Below are 26,793 nucleotides of genomic sequence, written 5' to 3'. Positions count from 1 at the left end.
ATGAGCAAGAAAAACCCTTCCTTTTAAGGAGTTTGCAGTTTGGGAGGCAGATATGCAATATGTTTACAACGCATGCACAAAAGAGCTATGCGAGACCTCTCATAAAGTGATTTGGAATAGAGCACAGCAATCACTTCAAAACATAATTGAGAGTCAGCAGACAACAAGGCTCAGAGAAGGTGTGGGGTACACCACAACGGATAATGATGTCACTGAGAAGAAAGATGGAAAGAAACCAAAAATGAACTTTGCCTTCCAAAGGCTGGCATTGGAACCTGGAAAGTGGGGAAGAGGAGAGGAAAACAAATTCAACTAATAATTAATTAGCAGATGTTATGAGTAAGGATTCCTAGTAGGCAATATGGAAGATGCAAAAATGAACAAGACAAGATTCTCATCCTCAAGAAGCCTACAGTATACCTGGGTAAATAAGAAACAGGCCGAAATCACATGTAAAAGATAGAGCGTGATAAGTACAAGAAAATCGAACTTGATAAAGTGCTATGGAATTTCAGATGTAATAGAGAGATAAAGAGATAGAGACAGAGAATATTAGGTAAAGAGGAATTTATAAAAGTTTCATGAAGAAATGTGAATACATAGGAGGCAAGGAATAGGTAAAGATGTTGGGGGAGACAGATGCTGAAAGTCAATCCCAGAAGAAAAGCTGTATAAGACTTCTGGCCCTCTTTTGACTAATCTACCTTTCACAGCTTTAACCAATCTAGTAGATATGGACCATCAAAATTCAGTGCCCAGTCACTCTGAGGGCCACAAAATAAATTCCTCAAGTAATCAACAGAAGAAAGTATAAAGCTAAAAATAGAACAATAGAATATTCTTAAAACATGAGCTTTCTATTTTATCTTTCTGAGCCTTATTTTTCTGACCTGTAAAATAGGAATAAATAACCCCTACCCACATAAAGCCATTGGGAGATAAAGTAAAATAACATATTAAAGTGCTTAGAATATGCCTGGTATATAACTTTTATTAAATATTAATTTTTCTCCCTTCTGCATTAGTTTCCTAAGACTGCCATAATAAATTACCACAACGTAGTGGCTTGAAACATGTAAAATTTATTTCCTCAGAATTTTGGAGGTTAGAATCTGAAAATAAGGTATTAGCAGTACTATATTCCCTCTGAAGGCTATAGTAGACCATTACTTCCTTGCTTCTTCCAGTTTCTAGTGGCTATCTGCAATACTTGCTGTTTCCTGGCTTGTAACTAACTACATAGCTCTCATCTCTGCCTCCATCTTCTCATGGTCTTGTCTTCTCTGTTTCTCTCTGTTTTTCTCTTCTTTTTATAAATCCAGTCACTGGATTTAGAGCCCATCCTATATATATGATGATTTCATCTCAAGATCCTTAACTAATTACATCTACAAAAATTCTATTTCCCAAAAAGGTAATTCTGAGGTGCCGAGTGGACATGAATTTGCGGAGGGACACTATTCAACCCACTACACCTTCCTTCTTAGAATGCATTTGGGTCTGAAACATTCGCATCTTTAATAACTGTTTATTTCACAGGAAGACATTACCTTTTCATTGCATTCCCAGAATATTTCCATAGTATTGAATAACATATCTACAAATCCCTTAAGAAAAATTGGGATTTTTAAGGCAAAAAAAGTAAGTTGGCATTTTCAACAAACCCAAAAACTTGGGCTCCAGATCTGTCTCTGCCATTTCGCAATTGTGAGACTTTGGGAAAATTATACCAACTCTTTAAGATTCAATTTCTTCATCTTTAAATGGGACTGTCATAAAATTTTAGGAAGAATTAAGTAAGATAATAAATGTGAAAATAAATGTGAAAGTATTTTGTGAACTCTAAAATAAATACAATTAATAGGTTATATTTACAAAAGTTTCAATGTTTAACTATTTAACAAATGTACTGATATGTGTCAGGTGCCATCTTAACTATCGTGGGGAGATAGAAGGAAAAATGGTCCATAACTCCAAAAGGCCCATGGTCCAACACCAACATACAAATAAAGATTACAAAACATTTTACCACTAAATTATTTGGAAATTACTAGATATATTTGATAGGACAGAGAAGACAGTGGTCAATGCTAGCTTAAAAGAGGAAGAAACTGAGCTAAGTCTTAGGACAGATAGGTTTTTAGCTTGAGAAGAAAGTAATGAATGCTGGAGAAGATAAGACATTAAGGCTAGATACAACAAATTTCAAAGCTATACAGTATGCCCAGACTTGATGCAGAGCAATGGAGACACCTGAATGAAGATTACCATGATGAAAGCAGAGTTTTAGAGAAAAAAAGCCTGGCAGCATTTATAGTCTAAATTGTCAGGAGAGAGACTAAAGGCAAAGACACCAACTAAAAAGCTATGGCCCTAATCCAGAACATGTTCATATTCACTGGTTGCTAAAATCGTGACTGGCAGCAAGATCTGTAATTTCTGGAAAGCCACTTACTTCTTAGGCAATAATTCTCTTTCAGGTTTTTTTTCTCCGTCTGTGTTAAGCTCACTAAACCAATTACTGGATTATACAGAAGCTTCTATTTCACATTCCTCATAATCTCGTGACAGAAAAGTATAGAGGACACATAAGCAATCCAGTCCAATGTAAAAATCCTCAACATAGATCGCATGTCATCCAGTAGAAGTCACCTTTCTGCTTAAACACTTCAGCCTAAAAAATGCCCATTTCACCAAAGCCATCATCCCTGAAAACAACCAACAGCAAACATATCAGCTCCTTTTAGGAACACTTGGTGGGACCGAGTCCTGGGCAGCTTTTCATATGGGCAGGTAAGAGTTCACCACTGCTAGAGTAGAAGGAGGAATAACGTAATCCTGCAGCTTTGACAGAGATTCATCCCATACCTAGTAGCGTCTGGCTGCAGGAAGGCAGGTCTGAGTCAATCTGTCAGGCGATGAAATCCTCACTCCATCTGCTCTGAAGGAGTTGTCTGCCAAGTTTGATGCCTGGACACATGAGCTCCCACTCTCACACCCACCACTTTCTCCTCTGAGAAGTAGAAATAAAATCTGTTTCAAAGCTTCATTTTTTCTCCTCTTTCCAAAGTCCAGCTCTAAGAAATTATCTATCAATTATAGCTTATGAAAGAGAATAAAGCACATATTTCCCTAACAACAACAAATGGGCAAGATGACCATAATATGACATACGTTAAGCAAAGTCTGCCTGTCTTTTCCACTGTCAACACGTTACTTGCTCACAAAGACTGATTCTCTTCCTTTATTCCTCTACCTTTCTTTTATCTCTTCCCTTTTTGAATGAAATATTGGATATATTTTTTAAATGTGATGTACATAGAACTTATAAAGCTCACTAATAAAAAGAACACTCTCAGACCTACCACTCACTTTAAGAAACAGAACTTATAATGGTAAAAACTTACCATTAAAGCTCTCTACCATATCCTCCTGCCTCACCCTGGCTTCCATGAGAAGTAGTCCTGTACTGCATGCATAATGTCAACAATAGACCATATCTACAATGGTGGCCCTATAAGAATATAATGAAGCTAAAAAATTCCTATTGCCTAGTGACACTGTAACTGTCATAACATCATAGCAAAATGCATTACTCATGTGTTCACGGTGATGCTGACATAAACAAACCTACTATAACTACTATACTGCCAGTCGTATAAAAGTATAGCACATACAATTATGTACAGTACATAATACCTGATAATAATAATAAATGACTGTGGTATTGATTTATGTATTTACTCTATTATAATTTTTATCATTATTTTAGAGTATATTCTTTCCACTTATTAAAAAAAAGTTTACTGTCTAAAATAATATGCCATGTCATACCACCAGCAGCCTCACACATCTCATGCTTACCACATCTCTTGACTGCATCAATTTTTTCTTGTGTTTGATTTAATCTCATGTTGTTCTGTACAGTAACATGTTATATAGACTTGTCGCCTAGGAACAATAGGCTATACCACATAGCCTAGGTGTGTAGCAGGCTATACCATCTAGGTTTGTGTAAGTACATTCTATGATGTTCACACAACAAAGTTGCCTAACAACGCATTTCTCAGAATGTATCCCCGTTTTTAAGTGGTGCATAACTGTAATTGCTATGCAGAATTTTTTTTATCATTCTTAATCTCCTAGTTAGCAAAACTATATTAATTTGCTAATCCAAAAACCTCCTACCTCATACTTTTCCACTCCAAACTCTATTTTCACCACCTTTTCTGTCTGTAACCACACACATGCCAGGCCATCTCTCATCAAATTTTAATCATCTTTAGGAAGCTGAAAACAAATAAAATCATTTCATTATAGTCATCAAGTATTATGTACTATAAGTGGTTGTATACACTATACTTTTATATGACTGACAGCTGAACAACCAAAAAAAGAAAAACGTTGCCTCTTTGTTTTCTCATCTGCAATATAGGGAAACTACTATCTAGTATACAGTAGACAATTAAGTGACTGCAACCTAGCACAAGTTTAGATAAGATAATGTATGTAAGGCCTTTAGCATGGTGGTAGCAAAGAGTAGTTGGTGAAATAATATAAGGCACCTTCCCATTCTCTCCACATAATGTCAGAAGATCCACTAAATACACTTTGTGAAAAGCCGTAGCTATAAAAAAAAAAAAAAAAGCTATCAAACCAAATCTAGTAATAATATGTAAAAAAGATTATGTACCATGAATAAGATTTATCCCATGAATGCGAGGTTGGTTCAACATATGAATATCAGTCAATGTAATATCCCGTGTTACCAGAATAAAGGACAAAAGCCACATGGTCATGTACAAGGAAAACTACAAAACTAAAGAAATAAAATCAAAACAAATGGAAAGACAACTGAGATGTCATCAAACTGGATAACAGCAGTCACTCCACTGAGAGAATTTCCTGAAACTCTGCCTCCCCCAACTCGCGGCCGCACCCAAGCCACATCCAGTTGTGTCCTCGGTGAATCCAGGGCTCCTTATTGAACCAACTCCAAGACCCACACTGGTGGCAGCTGGCCTCGGTTTCTGGGATGACCTCTTGAGACAACTATAAGCACAGCATCTGTGGACTGCTTCCCGAATTTTAACAGGTGGCCTCGGAGGGACACAGGCTGGGGCTAACCTTGGCCTGCAGCTGAACCCCTCTCAGGACTGTGCCATTGGACACCTACTACACAAAGCTGTACTAATAAGACCAGGAGACTTAGGAGCTTTGCTTAGTACATAGAAACAGACACAGAAAGGCAGTCAAAATGAGAAGACAAAAAAGCAGAAACTATATGAGATGAGAATTTTAACAAAGAGATAAAAAACATAAAAATGGAAATGGACATTTTAAAAGGGAACCAGTCAGAAATGAAGAACACATTGTCTAAGATGAAGAGTATATCAGAGGGAATCAACAGAATGGAGGAAGAGGAGGGTCGAAACACCGATATAGAGGATGGGGAAGCCAAAGACACCCAATCAGAACAGCAAGAAAAAAGAAGCCAAGACTATAATAATAATTTAAGGAGCCTATGGGACACAATTAAATGTAAAAACATCTGGGCCACAGGGGTACCTGAAAGGGAACAAGAAGTTGAAGACCTGTTTGAAGAAATGATGATGGAAAACTTCCCTCACCAGGTGAAGGAAATAGACATACAACCCCAGGAAGCTCAGAGAGTCCCAAAAAAGATGAACCCAAAGAGGCCCACACCAAGACATGTTATAATTAAAATGCCAAAGGTTAAATGCAAAGAGAATATTAAAAGCAGCAAGAGAAAAGCAGTTAGTTACCGACAAGGGAGCACCCCATAAGACTAGCAGCTGATTTCTCAAAAGAAACTTTGCAGGACAGAAGGGATTGGCACGAAATATTCAACGTGATGAAAATCCAGCATCTGCAACCAAGAATACTTTATCCAGCAAAGCTATCATTTAGAGTCAAAGGACAGATAAAGAGCTTCCTAGACAAAACTAAACTAAAGGAATTCATCTATACCAAGCCAGTATTACAAGAAATCTTAGAGAGACTTCTTTAGGAAGGAAAAACGTGTATCAAAAACATGAATAAAGACTGATAATAACTACATTCCTATCAACAAGTACCTCGAATGGAAAGAATTAAGTGCTCCAACCAAAAGATAAGTGGCTGAATGGATAAGAAAACAAGACCCCTACATATGCTGCCTACAAGAGATTCACTTCAGAGTTAAAGACACACAGACTAAAAGGAAGAGAGTGGAAAAGATATTGCCTTGATGGACCTAGAGGGTATCACGCTGAATGAAGTAAATCATATAAAGAAAGACAAATACCACATGATTTCACATAGATGTGGAATCTAAGGAACAAAATAAACAACAACAACAAAAATGGAGACAAACTCATAGACACAGAGAATATTTTAAGGGCTATCAGATAGGAAGGGGGTTGGGGTGACGGATTAAGAAGTACAAATGGATAGTTACAAAATAGACATGGAGATATAAAGAGTAGTATAAGAAAGATAGTTAATAATGTAATAAATATGTAAAGGGGAAGAGAGGTACTAGATTTGATGGAGTGATCACTTTGTGAGTTATATAGATCTCTATTCACTATGCTGTATAATTGAAACTAATATATTGTTGTATGCCAACTATAATTGAAAAAAAACTCATTGAATTGTACAAGGTAAATATAAGTAACTAATTATCTATTATATTTCAATAAAGCTGTGGAAAAAAGAAATAAAGGAATAAAATTCCATAAAAGAACAACTAAATACTAATACATTTAACAATGTGGATAAATCTTGAAAGCATTAAGTGAAAGAAGCCAGACATAGAAGAAAAGGCCACATATTGTATAATTCCATTTATATGAAATATCTAGACCAGGCAAATCCACAAAGACAAAAAATAGATGAATGATTGCCTGGGGTTGTGGAAAGGAGCTATAGAAAATGATTGCTAATGGGTATGGGGTTTCTTTCTGGAGTGATGAAGATATTCTGAAATTAGGTAGTGGTGATGGTTACACAGTTTCATGAATATACTATCACCAATGAACTGTAAACGTTAAAAAAGATAAATTTTATGGTATGAAAACTATATCTCCATTTTTCAAAAAAAGCCCAGCTACATTTCTTACCAATCTCTCTCACTACTCTGCCTCACACCTGGAATTTATCTAAACTCACCACTGGCCATAGCATAATGTTTCATTTCCAAAGTGAGGAAAGTACTAGAATTACTTATAACTCTTTATACTTTATGAAGGTTACTCTTCTGATCAAGTGCTGATTCTACAAAACCTCTTTTCTGACCTTGATGCCTGAAGTCCTCTCCCTAAACTTTTTTCATTGAACTACAAAATTGCTAAACTCTAATAGCATAATTATTCTAATTTCAGAGTCATGAAGTGGAAAAAGACACATGGATTTTGAACTCAGACAAAGATTCTAACTTCATTTACCACTTTCTAATTGTATGTAACTTCAGAGAAATTACCTAACCACATGTTCATATGTAAAATTGCAATAATGTCTCTTTGGAAATATAAGGATTCAATGAGATAATGCATGTAAAGTGCTTGGTCATAGTAATTTTTCCATCAATGTCAGTTCACTCCTTCTCACTGTTTTGTGAAATGTATGAAGCTGATATTGTCTCCAATTGGGCAGTTACTGAGCCCCAATCTGAAGTCTGTCCTCAACTAAGATAGGACTCACAAGATCTAGGAAAATCTCAAGGGCAGAAATGATTAAAGGAGGGGAGGGCAAATGGGGCAAACATCATCATACATGTTTAATTGGGAACCTACTTCCTAATCTAATGCAATTCATTTGTTATATCATCGGGCTCTGAGCCTCTCTAAGCAGGGAAATGGATATTTGACAGGAAAATTAAAAGGCACACTGCTCCAATTACCATGAATGGAACGCATTACAAATAAACATATGTTCCTGGGGGAAAGAATGAGATTTGTTTTTGAGAAGAGCTGAGAAGCCTGAGCCACAAGGCTGACTCTAATTTTTTACATAGGAGGTAAAATTACCATCTTGCCTCTTCCATCACTGATGATAAATTTAAATGGTAAGGACACCACTGAGATTATTACAGTGTGGAGACTGGCTTCCCATCAGCAGAACCTCCCCCACTCCTCTACCATTTTGTTTTACACAAGCATTGTTTTACATATAGCCAAAATTCTGAACCAATTAAGAAGAAAAAGTTAGTGTAGATCCCAGGTCACCAAGGCTCTCTCTAATCAAAATCACTTGAGTGTGTGAGCACCACCACCATTGTCATACCTAGCATCCAAACACCGCTGTGTGGATCAGGGGTCCTCAGTCTAGAGGAACCCAAAATTTATTAAGCAGTGTTAATTAAAATATTTATAATTCTTCATTAGCCCCATCACTATAACATTCAAGTCCCTTTACAAGGTAGCCCAGTGATCTTCCCAACCTTATCTCCTAGTATTTTTCCTTCTCCTTTCCATCATACATAATATCTACATCAAGAACATAGTATTTCCAAAATAGCAATGTCTTTTCATGCCTTCCTGCCTCATTCCTCTACCTGAAATGCTTTATTCCTCCCAATCTCCTAATCCACCTAGTGAACTTCTACTCTTCAAGTCCAGCTCAAACGCCTCCCCTTTGGTGAATCCTTTCCCAACCTCCTACCCTAGGCAAAATTAACTATACACTCCTCTCCCGCGATTCTCTCATGATGGTCAGAAGACAGCATGAAGGCCTTATATGTATTTTAAAAAATGTTAAGGGTGAAAACTTTGCTTAAATTTCGTTTTGCCACTCATAATATTTCAGTTTTCTATTTTCAGAGAGTGACAGTTTCAATTAGTAGAGATCATTTACTCTAGTGGATTTCAAGCATATATTTGTTATATAATCCTTTGCTTTAACTAAAATCTCAGAAGGAAGCTCAATACATATACAAACAATAAAACCAGAGTTGCTCTGGTTGTCACAATATATAGAGAATCCAAAATATCTCCTAATTGGATCTTCCCACGCTTGGCCCTGATGATGGCGCATGGAACAACTAATCCAAATCCAAGGCCCTCTTTTTATAAATTAGAAAACCTGAGTCAAGAGGAGAGAAATATGGTTTTCAAAAGCATACAGCAGTTTAGTATTAGGGCCAAGACCTAGGTCTCCTGCATTCTTTCTAGCTCTTTTAGATGTCATTCCTGCCTTCCTACTTTTGGAGAAAAGCTATAAGAAAACTGGTGAGAGAATTAAGAGGCTTGGCTAGCCTTAAAAATTCTATGGAAGCTTCTTCTGTCACCCTGCCAGCTGGAGCAGAAGATGTGCCAGTATAATATCTACCTTGAGACAGTTTAATGACCAGCTGCTAAGAGATTCAGTAGGGAAGCGTGGAGGGCACAGGTAGGGGGAGATGCCTGTTTGGAACACTGCTCTTTGCAAAGGCAGAAAAGTACTAGGTCTCAGAAGGGGGCCATCTATATGATGGGCTTTCAGGGTCATCAAGAAGAACACTCTCTATCCACACACACACACACAAACACACACACACACACACACACACACACACGAAGTGAGGGAGGAAGGGAGAGAAAGAAAAGAAAGGAAGGAAGGAAGGAAGGAAGGAAGGAAGGAAGGAAGGAAGGAAGGAAGGACAGACATCTCACTGACAAACTGCAATTTCCTTGTGACGGACTGGTTTGGATTCAAGCAGATCTAGGTTAGATTCTTGATGGCAATTATGAACTACCTAACTAAAACTGTGAGTCTCAGTTTTCTGGCCTATAAAAATAATACAGTAACACTGATCTCACACTTTATGTATTATTTAATTAAATGAGAAAATGTAAGTAAAAGCACTTAGGCAGTACCTGGTATGCAGCATTCAATAATGAGTAGTCCCTTTCTCTTCTATATTAGGTATATCCCTCTCTGTTCAAGTTTCTTATAACATGAAAGCCTTTGATATTTAAAATACTGCAGTACTGAGTTACTACATAACTCATTATGAAGATTTATATCCCTCCCAAAAGCCGTATGTTGAAGCCCTAATCCCCTAATTTGTAATGGAATACAAATGAGCAATGAAAAAGAATGAAATAATGCCCCATACAAGAAAACAGATGAATCTCATGAACATACTGTCAAACAAAAGAAGCCAGACTCAAAAGGGTTTATACTGAAGAATCTATTGAATAAAGCTCAAAACCCAGGCAAAATAAATATGTGATAAAGGAAGTAAAAATAGTGGTTACCTGTTTGGAGCGGTGAAGTAATGGCTGAAAAGAGCATTATAGAAGCTTAGCAGGTGCTGGTTATGTTGTATATTTGTGCCATTTTTTATGTTTATTATTTGTGCACTTTTATACTTCAAAATTTTTTTAAGTTTATAAACAAAACAAAACAAACCTCTGGGAGAGAGAATGGATTGAATGTCATAAGGTCCCAGAGCTCCTTTGGCCTAGGACAACACTCTCTGACATCCTTGTATCCATTCTTTCTTCTCCACTTCCATGGTCCTATTACAAGCCTCCAGTATCTCATAGCTGGACAATCAAAACACGCTTCTAAACTGGTCTCCAGGCCTGCACAAGTTCTCCCTCCTCCCCATTTCCTACATTGTTTTCAGATAAAACTTCCTAAGCAAAGCACTGATTGAGTCATCCTCTGCTCCAAAACCTTTACTACTCACTACTAACTACAGGTTAAGGAAAATTCTCTGAGCTTTCTGTTCAAGATTCTCTATATTGGATCCCAATCTACTTACTATTCTAGGATCAATTTATGATTCCTTCTAATCTTAACTCACTGTTTCAATCAATTCACTTCCTACCTCTGCACATGACTCACGCTTTGTCACACTCATACTGTTTTGTCTCCCTCTTTTTGCTGTGCTTCATTCTCCTCTAGGAAAAGGACCTGGGCAGAAAGAAGCTAATAACTTACTAAAGTGATAAAAAGCTTAACAAAGTCTATTTACTCCCCAAAGCTACATCATCCATTCTTTCTCACTATTTCCTTGGGAGGGAAATAATACTTTAGAAATTTCAAGTTCATCTTCAAATGATAAAGATTAGCTGCATAATGAAGAATAAATCTAGTTCCTGGAAAAAAAAATAAAAGTAATTTCGTCTCTCTGTTCTTTGGTTTCTACATGATGGTGATGATGATAATGATTTTTTTGTATTTGCACAGCACTGGAAAATTTACAAAGCACTTTCATAACCTACTTAATTTCAACAAAGTCTCACAATAACCATAGACAGTAGGCATTTTCATCCACATTTACATGCAAGTATACCAAGGCTCAGAGGATCAGTAAGATTACTTTCCAGCTCTCATATTCCTGAGATTCTCTGCAATAGATGAGGTTTATTTCTGACAAATTCCTAGTAACCTTCCGAGCATCCCCCTTACCCCATCTCTACTGCACCACCACTAGGTGTCTATTCTATATTCCATCCCTACAAAGTGTTGCTCTCATATTGTGGTTATAATCTCCAGTATGTTACCTGAGACCACCATACTCATCCTCATATAGGTATTAAAAAATTCCTAAAGTCCTCCAAGATTAGAAAGTCTTTAAGATCCAAAGAGTGAATCTTAAACAGTGAAATTTTAGGCAATATGAAAAGACATGAGACTATTTGGAGAAGAAGACCATTTATGGTCCCTATTCCTTCAACAATTTTTGAGGCCTACTGTTAGCCAGGCTGCTAAATGCTGAGGCAAAGAATAAAACATGGCCCTTGCCCTGAAGTAACCCACAGTCTAGGGCAGACCCCATAGGTGTCAGTTCAACACGAAGTACTGACTTTAGCTCAAAGAACCTGGTTCTTGACCCCACAATCACAGAAGTTTTTTTTTGCCAAGTTGGAGCAAATCCCCAAGAAGACATTCTAGCCACTGTCATTCATTCCTCCTCACTGACAATGAATGTCTCATTCAAAATCATACCACAAAGTAAGCAAACCAAGTAAACTGCCAAAGGCAAGATAATTATTTCATATAACAGATTTATAAACAAACATCATGGAAATCATTCACCCTTACCTATACTCACAGAAGTACATGTTAAAATACTCAAATTCTGCTTTTATACCTATTATACTAACACTTTAAAAGATAATAATACTGTGTGCTGAAAAGTGAAGTAAAAATGGTTGATAAACTTCAAACTGGAAAAACCTTCTATAGGAAGCAGTATAGTAATATCTACCAAAAGCTACATATATCAATATAACCTTTAGTCAACTAGTTCTTTTTCTGAAAATTGAGAATGCCTATGGTCTTAATATGTAATAATGATAAAAACTAGAAGTCAACAGTTCTCTAATAAAATATAATTGAATAAATCATGGTACAACAGTTATGAAAAAATATATAACTATTAAGACTGGGTAATAATATGTAAAAGTTATTTATAAGTAGAAAAAAACAAAATATGAAATTATAGCTAGACAATCACCACAATTATGCAAAAATGTTTGCATATGAACAAATATTGGAAGAAAATATGGGAAAATGTGAAAGCAGATGCTCTATTGCTATGATGAAATTATAAAAGAAACATTCTATTTAAAATTTATTTTAATCATGTTGATATAACAATAAATCACACTATTATATTGCTTGTTTAATTGCCCATGTTCCCAACAAAACTATAAGCTTTGTGAAGACAGGACAAAGTCTGTTGTTCTCATTATTATAGCACCAGTTCCTACTGAACAACTAATGAAAGAATGAATGGAACACATGGGAAACCTCAGAATAAATAAATACCCCAAGAAGGGGAGGGGAAGTGAACCAATAAAAACAAACAAAAGGCTGATCTCTATATGCCTATTTCCAAGCTCTAATTAGGGATAAACCAAATCAACCCATTAAAATGTCTCTGGAAAGTCTTTCTTCCCAGAAGGCCACTGCCTAGATCTCTGCTTCAAAAGAATCTGGAGAAAAGCAGAGGGTCCCGGAAAGTGGGCAGAGCAGAATACTCCCAGGATTTGGGGGGAACATACAAAGTCAGAAAGGACAGGAGCTTCATATCTCCCTACCCCCAACTTCACTGCCTTTTGACTCCCAGAACCTTCCATATAACTACAACTGGAACTAAGGGAAGTATGAAGTATAGCAAGAGAGACTGGCTAAATGGGAAAAAAAAAGAGGGGAGAAAAAAATAGGTCAGCAGCGAACAGTGTTCTTAGTAGGCACTTAAGTCTGACACTAAGCTCTGGTTAAGAAATAAATTTCCAGGTTCAAAGAAAACAAGAAGCTTTAAAGGAATTGAGCTCCGGTGCGAAAATTCCCTTTCCTGACAACAAAAACAGAAAGGGAAAGGAGACAACCTTTATGTTATTTTTCAACCAACCTACGCAACACCTGTCACAGACCATATAGGCTCTTTCCAGCTTAAGCAATTTTTTTATCCATCCTTGGTGCTTTTAGGCAAAAGCACATAATTGACTAATGCAGAGCTTGGAAAGGAGTTTAGCTGCATGGAGAAAAGGGGCACTGCGTAAGGATAAAAGGGTAGAAAGAGAAGAATCTATATTTTAGATGCAGCTCTACATATGTCATGTTGTAACTTTAAGCAAATCATAATCTCTGTGAGCCTCGGTTTTCCCAATTTCTTGTTTCCTAATCAAAACAGGAAATTATACCAATTTACCTACAAAGTTAAGGTGCAAATCAAATGAGATGATACATGCAAATCAAAGTATATAATAAATTATAAAGTTTTATTTAGATATATGACCTTATTACAGAATCACACATGCTACAATTTCCAGGGTCAAAGTTAAGTTGAGTGTATTTTTCAAGCAAATCTGACTGCATAAGTCATCTGGAGGTTACAGGAAATCAGTCTCATCCTACTTTGCTAAATCATTAAAAGAGTAGACTTTTCGTGTAGGCAGGTGGCAATAAAGAATGTTTCTCCTTTTTTCCCAATCTGAGTGCTGAAATTCCACTATTCATTACTTGGGGTTGAAGCAGTTGTTCTATTTTCCACCTCCTTCTATGAAAACACAAAAACCTGAAAAGGGATTACCAATAACCACTAACAATTCATAGTTGAGCTAAGATTAACTCAGCCTGCTGAAAAATAAAATCTAGAAAACAGGTATGCCAACAAAAATTTGGCCTACAATTCCCAAGAACCTCCTGATTTCAAGTTTTCAATCTCATTGTCTTCAACCATCAAAATTTCTTCCAACTTCCCACATTTCAGTATCTAAAAATCTCTCAGACTATTTATTGCATTGAAAAATAAGACCTCACTTTCCAATTTTGTTTCAGAAAATATGTTCACCTCTGGAATGAATTCTGGGTCATGGGACACACGTCCATAGACACGGAATGAAAAGTGTAAGTGGGCAGAGCAGGCACAGAAAAGTAAAAACACAAAATTCAACACCTCTATAGTTTTGACTAGAACTAAAAGCCCTGATTACTAGGCAAAAACTATTTTCTCCATAGCTTCCTACTTCTAATAACCACAAAAACTGCCCATGGCAACACTTAAGAGGAAATTAAGTAGGGAATTCTTCCTCATATCTACTCAAGCCCACCTGTTGCTTCAATTTCCATTTAAACCTGTTGTGTGTGTGTTATGGTTTGCAGTCGGATCTCACACCAATCCTATGAGGAAAGTAGAGCAGGTATTATTACTCCAATTTAAGGATGAAGAAATCGAGATTCAAAGAAGAGCAACTTGCAATGACCTGAATTAAATCCAGATCTTCTGACTACAAAATCTCCTATGCTTTCCAGAACATCATAATGCCTCTTGAAGTCTTTTGGCTCCATTCGCTCCAGAGGAGATAAATACCAGTCCCAACCAACCTTCTTGTCACCATCTTCCATTGCACTGTTCCCTGGCTTTTTGTGTTAGCAGTTTCTGACACAAGGTAGCACTAAAGGGAGCTCATTATGCTAAATACCCTTGGTTTGTTAAATGGCTAGGAAAACTGATATTTTGCCCACATGACACAAGTTTCCAACTAAACTGGCTAGCTCCACGTCACACGCAACTCAGTCTAGGAAGCCCACAAGATCCAAAGTCAAAGACCTGAGTTCTAGTCCTGACTCTTATCATTGCCCTGGCTATGTGAGCTTGGGTAAACATCCTAACTTCCCTGGATCTTAATTCCTTCATATGTAAAATGAGAATAACATTAATTATTGCCCCACAAATACTTCTGTGTGGAGGATTAAACGAGACAACGGATGTGATAGTGCTCAAAGTATAAAGCTTCTACAAATAAGCCATTATAAAAACATCTTCCCCAGAGACTATTTCAAAACACTAGTTATCAGAGTTTTCTAAACTAAGTACAACAATCTACTCCAACCAAAATGAAGAAATATTCATCTAGATTTGTCTTATTTTTCAAAATTATTTTTAGTGTCATGGAAATCTGTCTACAGTTTTACTTGACTTGAAGGCTCCTATAAATATTCACATGGTAAACTGTCTTAAAGCTGCTATGAAAATCTGCTTGTCGTAGTAGAACATTTATTGAACATCTCTCATGTGCCAGTTACCATGTTAGCGATTTTCAGAGTTTATTTCAATGGATTCTCATAAGAATACTTTGGGAGATATTTTATCTCTTTATTATAGGTAAAGAAACTGAGGTTATGAGAAAGCAAAAAATTGCCCAAGATCAAACATGTGTCTGTGTCATTGAGGAAAGGACACATCAAGGTGTTTAGTGGCAAGAAGAAATTGGAAACTGTTATCTAGTGATTACCAAGCATGTGGTTAAGACATGAAATCACAGTTGGATTACCTGGGTTCAAATCCTGGATTCACTTTAAACTATAGTTTCCTTATTTATAAAATCAGTTTAATAATAGTAATGTTTTATAACATAGTAATTGGGTTAATACATCTACTTAGAATAGTGCCTGCCTATCGAATAGTACAACTAATACATTAGCATCATTTTTCCCACCTTGCTTATCCAAACTTCTCTTCCTGTCTTCTCTGCCCTAAAACTATACACTAATTAGCCTAAATCTCCTCTACACACATCTTACTCATTGCTGTTGTTACGCTTTTGCTCTTTCTCTTCCTTTTAACTAAAATGCCTCTCTTCTTCCTTACTCAGCCTTCAAAGCCTAGCTCAGATCTACTCCTTCTATGACACATTTGACTTCTGCAGCCCACAGTTATTTTTTCCTTCTCTGAACAATCCACCTTGATTTCTAAGGGCCTCTGAAGATAAGATGACTAGCCCAAATCCCTAATTTTTTAAATAGAAATTGAGACTTAAAGAGTTAAATTGCCTATGGTGACACAAATAATTAGCAGAGACTTGAACAGGGATATTTTAAATGCTTGCATGCTCTTTCTGCTATACTATCCTAATTTTACTCCCTTGAGATTCTGTACACTTTCTCAAAACTAAAAGCATATATTCTATAATTACTTATCTGATTCCTAGTATTCCACTACTTTTATAGCCTTTGTGGCAATTAACACACTAGAGTTAGTAGCTATTTGCTGATTGATTAGCAAATCGATCTTGTATTGGTGCCCTTCTGTCCAACGAATAAAATGTTAGTGAACACAGGACTCTATAGAACTTAAAATCTCACCATCAGCCATTCATCAGAGGGTGACAGGGACTGAAGAGGGAAATATATCCATATGTATCCCTAGAGTCATACCACAGGGTCCAAAAAGAAAAAGACTCACTCTATATCACCGGAACCTAGAAGAATAAAAGAACATGGTCTTCAACTGTATTATCATTAATATTAAAATTATGACCTTCCAAGGATTTAAATTCACAACAGAGAAAGGGGACCTCAATTTCCTCCCACAAAGCCCAAGCTGCTTTGTATAGGATTAAATAAGGCTAAAGTTATTATATAAAGTTTTCAAGTCCCCAGAACAGCAAAACTATTAAGATGTATATATCCTGGAAAGGGATTGTAGCAGTGCTTAAAAGGACTGGAATTGAAGAATGGTCCTTAAAGAAAAGGAAGAAAAGAAAAAACACCCTAAAATTTGAGAAAGGCTCAAGTAAACAAAGACATCTTAGTGCCTATGCTAAGAAAGGGGAAGAAGTGGAGAGCATGATAGCTGTTCTCCAGAAAGAAAGAGCATGCATAGGGTATTTATGCACATCAGAAAAGGGTGAATGAGAGAGGCAGAGCAGGTACATCATCAGCCCCATTTAAGAGAGGGTGTAGAATACTCTAACCTAGTACCAATAATACTTTTATAGCACTTTATAGTTTACAAAAAAGATTTTAATACATACTAGTTCTTATCGACTAGTTACTTTAGTTAAAGCAGCTACTGTTTGTTTATTTTTACAGGGACCTGAAGAGTTGCTTTGCTCATCATTTGCATTTTCATAATTTTTTTCATAAGTCACTAATTGGTCTAACAAATAATTACTGAAAACCTTCTTTACCATACCAAATGCTGGGGATACTGAAATTAAAGTTATAGTCATTGCCCTTAAGGGGATCTCATTGTTCGAATGTGGGGAAATGAGAAAAACATATAAGACAATGAGTTAACTGTTATGAGAGGTAAGCAAGTCTTTATGCTTTATAACACAAATTGAAAGAATTTAAGAAAGGATTAAGTCTAGTCTTCACTCTAGAAGAGTCAACAACTCAACTGGGTCTTAAAGATTATGCAGAATTGTCCAGGCAAAGACACAGGAGAAGAAAAGCTTTTCAGGTAACAGGAACAGTATAAATAAGGATGCAGGGGCATGGCACATTCGGTTCAATCTAAGTACTTTATCAGGGTTATATCAAAGTGGGTAGAGAATCAAAGAAAGGTAAGAATGAAGAGGTAAGCAGAGTCAGATCATGAAGAGATTACTGTGTACTTTCTTTCAACATTTTTCAGTCATAATACTGTTTTAGTTCTCCACAATTATGCTTTAGTTAAATTAAAGGAATGTTTTCACTACAGAGAAAGAAACAAGCAGCTTGAGTTGCTCAAGATTGAAGTTACACACTGAAAGAAAAGTGCTCTGGATATGGTGAGAAAGAATTAACTTCAGAAAAATGGGCTCCCTGAGAGCCAAACATTAATATAGGTGAGGTAAGACAAACTCGGTCCTCAGTTTTATTCCATTTCCTTTGTTCTGCTCAAAGGTGCCACGGACCTGATAATACTTTCCAGTATTGTGGGCTGCTATGGCTTTCATTCAGAACTAAACCTCAAAAGATTTATGATTTGAACTGGTTGAAAAATAGTAATTAAGTTAATTGCATTTCATAGAGTATAAGAGCCAAAGTATTCTAAAGTTCATTATACTTATAGTGAATAACCATGACTTCCAACATAATAACATATACCTCAAACCCTACAATACGTCTCTCTGCCATTGTTCTCTTCTATCCCTTTTCTCATTCTCTGGATCTCCCTCTCCTTAACTCAATTTGGCAAAGATTTATTAACCTCAAACTATGTATCAAACACTCTGCTGGATGCTAAGGATACAAAAAAAATGAATGAAAACCTTATACGCATCGCAAAGTATGAATATGTTCAGGAATGTTAAACTCTCCACGGCAGCGAAAGAAAAAATAACAACTGAATCAAAAATGAAAAAAAAATGAGTAAAACCCTAAGCCTGTCCTCAAAGAACTCACTATCACATAAATAGATCATTGTGCTGGGTCTAGTAATAAAAATATCCACCGGCTGAAAGAAGGCATGAAGCAGGCACAGATACCCAACATAATCTAGAGGGTAAGAGAAGGATTTCTGGGAAAGGAAATATTCAACTCAGTTTCAAAAGATGAATGAGTTTAGTCAAGAAAAAGAAGGAAAGAGGAGGTGAGGCAATTGCAGTAGGAGTAAACAGCATAAACAAAGAGAAGAAGGAAGAATGCCACAATGTGTGTACAAACTTCAAATAGTTCAGTATTGCTGAAAATTGAAGTTTAGGGATGATAATAGAAGGTTGGAGAAATAAGCAGAGGTCAAATCATGACAGGGCCATGAACTTTAACTATAGGACATGGAAAGACACTAAAAAGCTTTAAGCAAAGGAGTGCAAAGGTCAAGTTTGCATTTTACATAGTTCATGCAAGCTATTAAGTGGAAATCATGGTGAGATCTGCAGAAGTTCTCGGTGAAAGTGAAAGAGAATTTGAAATAGGTGACCACTGCTATCGCCAATTGAAAGAATATGAGAAGAACTGGAATAGAAAGGAAAGATAAGGAAGTCAATACTGAAACAAATGACCTGGAGTTACCTTTAACCATCCAGATGGAGATGTCCAGGAGACAAATGCACATATGTCTAAAGATCAGGACAAAGTTCTAGGCTAAAGGTAAAGATATGAGAACTGATTGCATTTCAGAGGTAATTGACTTTTTGAGAGTGTATGGACCAGGAAAAAGGTGTAGAGTGAAAAAAGTGGGCAGAAAATAGGGCCCTGAAGAACATTTACATTTAATGAGGTAGGCAAAGGAAAAGAACAAGAAGAGCAAGAAGAAACTTTAAAAGAACAGATATGAAGAGAACAAAGAATGCAGAAGCCAAGGTATTTCCAGATGGAAGAAAACAGTGTCTAACCCATCAGTGAAGGTATAGACTGACACCTTCTTTTGGATTTAGCACGTTAGGTTACCTAGCAAGACGAATTTTAGTATAATGAAGAAGACAGAAGCCCAATTTCAGTGCAGGAGAAAAATATGGGATAAGGAAGTAGCAACAAGATAAAGATTTTCTTTCATGTCTGAACGAATGGTTATGAAGGTGAGGAGGAGTTTTTACTTGTTTCTTCATTTACAGGAGGAGCAACTAGTAGAAGCAACCAGTATTAAACGAGAGTATGAACAGAAGGAACACGAGATAAAATTTTGAGCAAGGTCATGGAGAAGGCAGGAGGGGATGGGTCTTTCTTAAACAATATTCAGTACCCACATCCTCTGAAAATGGGATAAAGAAAATGAGTGTTGAGGCAAGAGAGAGAAGCAGAATACGATCAAAGGCAACTGTGTAATAATAGCAGAGAATCCTGAAAGTCAAGTATGTGTTCAGTCAAACATGTAATCCAGACTAAGCAAAAGTTTGAAAGTATAGCAAAAAGATAAGCTGGGGCCAGATTGTGAATAAGCCTAATGAGCAACAGTGCGTTACAGAAGAAATTAACTTCATAAGGTCTGTGAATGCTTTTGTTTTGTTTAGGAATACTCTGAAAACATATGAAAAATGAACTGGATAGGGGAAAAGAACATAGGTACAACTTTTAAAAGCAAGTATATATCTCTCTTCCTTAATTTTCCTCTGTAACCACCCTTCCTTAGTTAATCACAAGCGAAACTGAGGTAGCGCTATTTTAGAATTCATTTCATTTATTAACTAAAATATTTTTGTGGTCCTGTCCCTAATTGTTAAATATAGCTGAGTCAAATTGGTAATGCTTCTCTCTTTAAAAAATAAAATAAAATAACAACAAAAAAAACCTAAATTACATTGCCTTTTAAAATATTCAAAAGCAAGCCTTCAATGATTTTGTCCTTGAGACTGTGGTCTTCAATTAAAATACGCAAAAGCAGTAATATTTCCTATCATCGAAGTGTGCAAAACAGACAATCACCCATACAATAAAATTGGGGGAATTCAAAAAAAGGGACCAAGTTAGGTTGGGTACCTACATTTGGAAACAGGGAAGGATGCAACAATCACTAGTATGGCGCTTTAACCTTTACAAAGCACTTTTTCAAAAAATTGAATTTTATTCAATTTTCACAACAATGCTATGAGATATTATCCCTATTTTACTGATAAGGAAACTAACTTTTGTCTGTGTTACTCCAGTGTCTAGCAGGTCCCCAATGAAAATTTGTTGAATGGGGTGAGGTGGAGGTCTCAGAGAGGTTATGCATAAGATATGGTCCTCTGGAGCCAGATCTCAACTCTAGGTCTTTTGACCCCCAATTTTATATGTCTATATTGTTTCATGACTGCTGAAAGAGGAGAAAAGGGTAGGATGACTGAATATAATCATAATCTGCTTTACAATGTTATGTGAACTGATTAAAATATAAGAAATACCTGCTGTCAAGGAATACTGAGGCCAATATATTTCCTATCTTTAGTCATGCTGTATGAGCATCCTTAAAGTTCAAGTATCTCTGGTACTTGCTCACTTTATTCTCTTCATAAGTCACTCGCCCTGTTCTATACTAATTCCTCCTGCTGCACTGAAGTAGTGTCTGCAGGACAGAAAAGCCTTCTATATCATCTTCTCTCTAAAGTTATGTACAGCCTTCTTATACTCAATTTCATATGTGGGAAATTAAAACAAAGTATGACAATGCCACCCAATAAGCATGCAGTAGGTCTCACTCACAAGATTTAGACGTGTACACATGGTGTGCATGCCATTAAACACACAAAAAACAGGATGCAACTCTCCACCCCTGAGTCCATCGCATTTAACCATGTTCTTACTCTTTGGAATGGATATCATCCAGAAAAAGCTATGTGTATATAAAATCTTTGTAAATTGAATAATTTCTAAAGCAGTGGGGCACTCACTATTTAAATAAGTCATATGGTAAATCCTTTTGCAAAAGAAACCTTTTTTATAAGAAAAAATTATCTCATAACTTTCTACTGGCAAATTTATCTTTTTGTTTGTTTGTTTTAGGAATCTCTCAATCTGGGTTCAGAGCCTGACAATTCATCTTCATAGCTATATAATCTTGGGCAAGTGACTACTTTTATGAGTCTGTTTATTCATCTATGAAATGGATATTCTATCTACTGCTTAGAATCATTGTGAAGATAAAATAAGACAATGGGTATGAATATGTTGTGTAAATTGTAAAGCACAGTGCACATGGCAGGGATCAAAAAATAAATGCTGTTAGCATCTATACACAAAAGTTCTTAGATCTATCAGGCAAAGAGGAGTTCAACGACAAATCTCCAATTTCCATCACCGAGGAGAAAACACACAGCAGGCATTACAGGATTGTCCTCTTTTTTCAGAATACCACATGGTAGCAATACTGTTAAGAAGGTGGTACTGAATGGAGAGTACTAAAAGATGAGCTTCTCATTCAAGGACAAGTTTACTCATTTAATAACTTATGCCTCTTTTTCCAAAGATTAACAAGCATTACCACATAGAATAAATTAAAGAGCTAAAGTTTCTAAAAGAAAATGGCACAAAAACTGTTACATGGAAATAACACAGTTCTGTAAAGGAAGTTAGAGAATCTGTTTCAATCATCGCATTTGAGATTTTAAAGAATCAAAACCCAAAGAAACAAAGTAGTTTACCTAAGAATACACAGTGGCACATTTTTAATGGTACAAACATGTCAACATCTTCATTCCTCAGAACAGATCACCTCTGTGTTCCCATAGCACCTTATGTATACTAATTATCATACTATATCATAATCTTATTTAAATGTCTATCCTCTCCCCTACTGGACTCGAAGATCCCAGAAGACAAGGCCTATGTCCAACTTATCCTTGTATCCGCAGCACCTGGCTTGTGCTAAATGCTCAACTGCACTGAATCATATCCCAGAGAAACTGTTTGGTAAATATGAAGGGAAGGTATGCAATTCTGGGAAACTTCCTATTAGGACTCCATTACTTTTTGCTTACCAAGATATTGGAAAGGCTAATGCTACAACAGTTCTGAACTTGGGTACAGAAAGATAAGCAATCTTAGGTAGACAGGGATATGAAGGTAAAAAATAGGTCCCTGAAAGGAAGGTCATCATTGTAGCTTAGTCCTATTAACTTTATCATATTGCTAGATTTCGATGACTAGCTCTCTAAGAGTCCCCTTCAACCATTTTACAATGACCTTTGCTGAAATATTAATAACACAAATAAGACAGTGAAATTGCTGGTGTAAATACAGTGTGATATGCTCCTACAGTTCTTTTTTAAACGCTAACAACTCCACGATGAATCTTTAAGAGAAGCAGATACAAACAGTATTTTTAAGGGGAAAAAAAGGGAATAATTTAAGTTACCTACTCAAAGAGTGACTTAAAAGTTGAAAGAAGCTTGAGTTGGAGTCAGAAGATGTGCGTTCTAGTCTCCATTCTCTGACTCTTTGACCTTAGACGAATCATTTCATTTTTCTGGGCTAGATGATAACTCAGGCTCCTTCAAGTTAAAATACTAAAAATATAAGATCAAAAGTCCCTGTCAGACCTTGAGAGAATCAGAGATGGAGAAAGATAAAAGTTAGGAAAGTAGAAAGATAGTAAAATAAAGAGGTACTGCAATACTGTGGTATAGTGGGGAAAAAAGCTTAGTAGAGAAACTGAAGTTCTACATTCCAGTCTGGTCCTGCCCTCAACTAGCTGAGTAACCTTGGACAAGTCACCATTCTTCTTTAAATCAAGATTTCCCCCATTTATAATGTAACGCAGATAATCTTCCAGATCCTACAACCTAGAATTCTAAGCTATAGGATACTGCTGGTATGAACAATGAAATTCTATGGAATTGTTGTATTAGAAACAGAACATGTAAATAAAATAGTTACTGGAGAGGAGCCTCAGGCCTCACTTGAGCTTTCCCTCCAAATTCCAACTCGAATATTTTTCTAGAGCCACTCATAAGCACTCATCCAGACCACTGTACTTTGAATTCCTCTGTTCTTAAAATATGCCAAAAGATTGACCAGAAAAGAAGAGAAACAGGTGCTGCCTAGATAATGCATCAATCCAGTCTCTTCGTTGTCTCCTTCTTTTCTGTCACTATAGTTTCCTTACAGTGGGTAACTTTAGTTACCCACTGTTTGGATTGAACCAAACCTATCTCTTTTGATTCAAATTCTTCAAGGCTCAGTTCAAATCTCATTACTTCCATGAAGCATTCCTTTCCCACTCTAGCCCACATCCATCTCTCACTCTTTTAAATTTCTATAGTACTACATTGCTGTGGTAGAGATTAAACAATATGTCTAAAGAGCTTAGTAAAACATCTGGCATATAGTAGTTGCTCAATAAATGATAGCAGTTGGTGGTGTTACCAGATCTTTAGCACTAATCAGATACCCTTTAGTTCAAGGCATCTTAAATTTAATGTGCATGTGAATCACTTAGAGACCTTATTCAAATGCAAATCATTATTCAGTAGGCATGAGGTGTGACCTGATAATCTTGTAGTTCAAAAAGCTCCTGATTGATGACAGTGCTGTTGATTCAAGAACCAAACTTTGAATACAAGGGGTAGTTTTTAGTAACCTTTTAAAACATGTTATCGTCTTATCTACCCAACTGGACAGAGAGATCTTAGAAAACAGATACAATGACTCATTTTTCTTAGCACATATACCCTAATACAGAGAAAGTACCCAATAAACATCTATGGACTTGTCATTTGCAGTGCCTAGATAATCTAGATAATCTTTAGAATGTCTACGCTGCACTGATTTTAAATCAAACACTGAGACGCGCTAGGATAAAAAAAAATTTACTTGGTCACTGGGATTGGAAATCACTGGAAAAATTCAAGCGGAGATCTGAGAGAAAACTTACCTCTTCACCAGCGAGAATGTAATACACAAGAAAAAACAATATATAGAAATGGATACTTGTTCCTTATTTAAGCACATAGATCATTTATTAAAGTGCAGTCTTAACTGTACTTCAAATTTGTGTAAATCTTAAAAGAAGATGCATTTTCAGGATATATATACATATACATCTTTATATAATTAGTGGTTTGTATATATATAAACCACTAATAATAATTACTAATAAGATATATAATGAGCTTGATTTCACTTTTTTAGTGAAACACACATTTTTCAATGATCCTTTAATGTGCAATTAATCTAAAGATCTCAGCAACCAATGAAAACACATTTCAAGCAAAAGAGAGAAACACCTTCAATTTCCACATCAACTTGGTCAGTGGTAAATTCCCCAAATTTCATTGACCACAATTACACTGACAGAAATTCAAAGGAATCTGCTGTGTATTAAGGCTACTCAGAGAGGCTGCCTATTTTAAGCCCTTCTTTCAAATCTCCAATTATTTAAATGCTTGTTAAAATTCTCTTTATTTTAGCATTCTAGAATTCAGACAGGACCAATATTCTCAAATTCTACTGACAGGCTACACTCTGGGTTCCTATTCAAGCACCAGAAAGATAATAGTCGATATATAACAACACCTGCTCACTGAATACTATCTAGGTAGCTTAAATTGTGAGCCAAACTTACTAAAATCAGCCTTTAGAGCAAAAAGCACCTTTTAAGTCACTGTGCTTGTCATAAACAGGCACCTGCTCCTTAACTCAGAGATCTTTCAATAAAACCATTCAATATTTAACCAAGACGTTTTTAACAAATTTAGACACTTTAGAAAACAAACTACAATTCTGAGAATTGCTATTAAGCACAGAAACACAGAATTGCTGTCAAAAATCAGAAAACAGTTGGGAGTAAGCCCATAGGTAAGCGGCTTCTATTACTTCCATCAGATCTAGTCTCCAGGGCAAGGCAAATTCCCTATTTCATGCCAGGCAGTTTTCCTAGAGAATAATAGTAGCCAAGGAAAGTTTAAAATCTCAAGCCACTGAAGCAGTTAGAACTAAACACAAATCTACAGCAGTCTCATCATACCCATACAAATGAGTATCTTCCTAACTGCAGGTACCTAACTAGTAATTAGACCCAAAACAAATTCCTTCAACTGGATAGATCAGGACAAGGTGCAAGAGGATGGGATTCTTGCATAGAAAAATGAAGCGCCAATGTCATTCCCATTTCTCCTCTTCTTTTTCTAGCCTCTCTTCAAGACTCATATTTTGTGAAGCTTTCTCCAATAACTTCGGCCTTCACTAATCACTCCATTTACTGAATGCCTGAAACACTATTCTAAACTAATAATTCTAAATTCCTTTTTGTTAATTGTTTCATGTTTCCATTTTGTCTCCCAAATTTGAGTGTGAATTCTCTGTAAGGCCCCTACACTGTCTAGCCCCTAGAGGGAGCCTATTATTAATATTGCTAATAACATAATAATAATAACGAGGCAATATAACAGTGCAGTGGCAATAGTGGAGTCAAGTGGGCCTAAGTTCAAATCTTGGTTCTTGCTGGCTGAATGACTGTGAACACATTGCTTACTTTTGCTAAGCCTTAGTTTGTGGTGAGAACTCAATCAGATATGTATTACACCACCTAGTACAGGGTTTGGCATATAACAGATGCTCAATAAAGATTAGTTTACCTTCTCTTCCCACTAATAAGCACTTGTTGATTTAAACTGAATTAGCATAACTATCCTAGGGAGCTACCAATGACACCACCATTTATACTCTTATGCTTTCCCCATTACACTCTTACTTGTGACTTTTTTTTTCCTAACAAAGATTCCTTCAGATTTTCTATTCCACTGTCTTGAGAGAAAGCCAACTTACACAAGTCACCCAAATGACTATTCAGAATGGTCGTATTAGGGGCCAGCAGGAGGACATCTCCACACCTGCATTTCACTTCCATCCCACCCACGCTAACCAGCACTCCCTCCCTCCGGTTTTCCCAGTGATGGGAAAGAAAAGCAGTGAAGCAACCAAAAGAGAAAATGGAGACAGACAGCTCTGCAGTCCCTCTGTGCCTCACTCTTGGGAGGAAACATTCAGATCCAGTCTCCAACCTCAACTCCTGTGAGAAAGAAAAACAAACAAAAACAACCCTTCCCATATTCCAGAAGAAAAAGCAACCCATATTCCTAGCCTCTTCATTTCTTCAGACCTTTCAACAGTCACTTGCATCATCATCGCCCACCCCAGCAATCCCCTAGGTCAACTTTCTGCTAT

The 26,793-nt window shown here is 36.4% G+C and overlaps 1 protein-coding gene across 1 annotated transcript in view; it reads right to left on the bottom strand.

Annotated features, from left to right (window-relative positions):
* Window positions 1–26,793, bottom strand: part of SYN2 (synapsin II) — a 158,173-nt gene that overhangs the window by 130,338 nt on the left and 1,042 nt on the right. The gene's annotated exons all lie outside the window — the stretch shown is intronic.

Source organism: Pteropus alecto, unplaced genomic scaffold, assembly GCF_000325575.1.
Source record: "Pteropus alecto unplaced genomic scaffold, ASM32557v1 scaffold75, whole genome shotgun sequence".
NCBI lineage: Eukaryota > Metazoa > Chordata > Mammalia > Chiroptera > Pteropodidae > Pteropus > Pteropus alecto.
Note: the sequence above shows the minus strand (reverse complement) of the source record. Positions and strands in the feature narration are given on the sequence as shown.